The sequence below is a fragment of the Cebus imitator genome, unplaced genomic scaffold, assembly GCF_001604975.1.
Source record: "Cebus imitator isolate Cc_AM_T3 unplaced genomic scaffold, Cebus_imitator-1.0 Scaffold289, whole genome shotgun sequence".
Taxonomy (NCBI): domain Eukaryota; kingdom Metazoa; phylum Chordata; class Mammalia; order Primates; family Cebidae; genus Cebus; species Cebus imitator.
The window spans coordinates 875,406-878,069 of NW_016107604.1; the positions used below are offsets into that span (position 1 = coordinate 875,406).

Genomic DNA, 2,664 nt, shown 5'->3' on the forward strand with positions numbered 1-2,664 from the left:
GCAGGCTGTACAAGAAGCATGGTGCCAGCATCTGCTTCTGGTGGGGCCTCAGGAAGCTTCCACTCATGGTGGAAGCAGTAGCAAGGATCACATGGTGAGACAGGGAGCAAGAGAGAGGGAGGAAGGAGGTGCCAGGTTCTTTTTAATAACCAACTCTCATTGGAACTAATAGAGTGAGAACTCACTCACCACTGAGGAAGAGCATTAATCTATTAATGAGGGATCTACCTCCATGGCCCAAACACCTCCCACTAGGCCCTGCCTCCAACAGGGGGAATCACATTTCTTTTTTTCTTCTTTCTTTTTTTTTTTGAGACAGACTCTTGCTCTGTCACCCAGGATGAAGTGCAGTTGCACAGTCATGGCTCACTGCAGCCTCAACCTCCTAGGCTCAAGCCATCCTCCCATCTCAGCTTCCCAAGTAGCTGGGACTACAGGTGTACACCACCATGCCTGGCTAATTTTTGTATTTTTTGTAGAGACAGGGTCTTGCCATGTTGCCCAGGTTCATCTCGAACTCTTGAGCTCAGCAATCCTCTCACCTGGGCCTCCCAAAATGCCGGGATTATAGGCATGAACTATTGCACCTGGCAGGGATCACATTTCCACATGAGATTTGGAGGGACAGATATCTAAACCATACAAGTCCCGCAGTTCATATTCCTTGGAATATGACTCTTGATTCCAGAAATGTCTACCCAATTTGAGCAAGGAGGGAGGTGGCACAGTGATCCATTAGCATTCTTCAGAGATTGATCTCTCCATAGTTATCTTAGAGAAGAGACAATTGAGGTATTTTGATCAAGGGCAGGAGACAAAGTTGATGGGGAGCCTCTTGTTCAGGGGGATAAAGGGTGATTTCTTCAGGGGTTGCCTAGTAAGCTGACCCAAGTGCTTCTGAGGATTGTGTTTCAAAGACAAGGTAAGACACCAAAAGGAAAGGCAAGGGGCAAATCCCAATTTCCCTTCCATCATTGTATCTCTAGGATCAAAACTGTCTCCCAGCCGATAACATTCTGGGAAGGCTGACCCTGCATCTAGAGCCCCACCATGTACTAACTGTGGTGGAGACTTTTGGCACACCGTCATGTTTTTAGATTCAGCAGGTCGTCATTTATCTGTGGCACTTTCCAGTTCTAGGGACAAGACAGTGGACACTATATATGCCTGGGTGGGGGAAGGGACTGTAGAATATAAATGACTCTTTAATTAACCAACAAGTATAACTACCTTATAGCATCTTGAGATTGATGCTTTCTTTTCATCCTAAAACTATAGTCCTTCCCTCAGGGTTCTGGATCTAAAGAACTCTACATGGCCAGGAGGGCTGCGTAACCTGTGGAAACTCACGAGGCTTACCTCATTCTTGACGTTCATTGTTCTTGGATCCATGTGACCTCTCTGGCCTACCTGACGTCCTGTCCATGGCCCAGTGGTGAAAAATTTATGCCCCTCCCCCCGCTTTTTGTTGTCTGTTTTACCTTAAAACTTCAATCTCTCATAGCTCAGAGGGCCATCAGATTGTCTAAGCATATTTTCCTGCAAGAGGTCCCCACAACAGACCTCCTTCCCTCTGCATAGACCTCCTGGCTATCCACAGACAACTCTTCCCCCACAGCACCGTCAGAATCACCCCATTCATTGTGAGGTGGAAAAGCACCACTTCAGGCCTGCTTCAGAGAGCACTGTGACCCATCTCCTTGCTTCTCACCTTCCCTTTCTCAAAATACATGCTTAACCTGGCCACCTAGTACCCTCCTAAAAAATGGATCTTTCCCTTTCCAGTTCAAAAACTTTCTTTGCTTCAATTTTTACTTTTATTTGTTATTAATAAAGTGATATATACTCATTGTAAAAATGTATAAAGTATATATACATATATGTGTGTGTATATATATATACATGTATGTGTGTGTGTATATATACTTAAACACAAAAAAATAGGGGGAAAAATCCCATTTCACTCAGCATTGGGTTGCCACAGAGGCAACCACTGTTAACACAGTGGTGTATATTCTTCTAGTCTTTTTTCTAGTCATATTTAACATGGTTAAAAATAAGTTGTATATAAGGCCGGGTGTGGTAGCTTATGCCTGTAATCCCAGCACTTTGGGAGGCCACGGCAGGCAGATCATGAGGCCTGACCAACATGATGAAACCCCATCTCTACTAAAAATACAATAATTAGCTGAACGTGGTGGCACGCACCTGTAATCCCAGCTACTCAGGAGGCTGAGGCAAGAGAATCACTTGAACCCGGGAGGTGGAGGTTGCAGTGAGCCAAGATCACGCCACTGCACTCTAGCCTGGGGGACAGACCAGAGTGAGACTCCATCAAAAAAATAAAGAAAGAAAGAAGTTGTATATGTAATATTGCATATTCCTCTATGGCTTAATATTATATCTCATAATTTCCTCCATATCATTAAAGCTGTTCACAAGCATCATTTCCTCACTGTACAGACCATAATTTTATTCACTATTGTTAATCGTCTACATTTTTATTATTATAAATAATGCTTTGATGAACATCTTTTTGCAAAGTCTTTGTCTGAATTCCATGTTAGGTCTTTGAGACAAATTTCCTTTTAAAAACTACCACATACCTGCTACTTTTTTTTTTTTTTTTTTTTTTTTTTTTTTTTTTTTTTTTTTTTTTTTTTT

The 2,664-nt window shown here is 42.8% G+C and overlaps 1 protein-coding gene across 2 annotated transcripts in view; it reads left to right on the top strand.

The window, feature by feature from the left end:
- The window catches only part of DIPK2B (divergent protein kinase domain 2B), a 50,423-nt gene that overhangs the window by 21,111 nt on the left and 26,648 nt on the right, over nt 1–2,664 (top strand). The window lies entirely within an intron of this gene.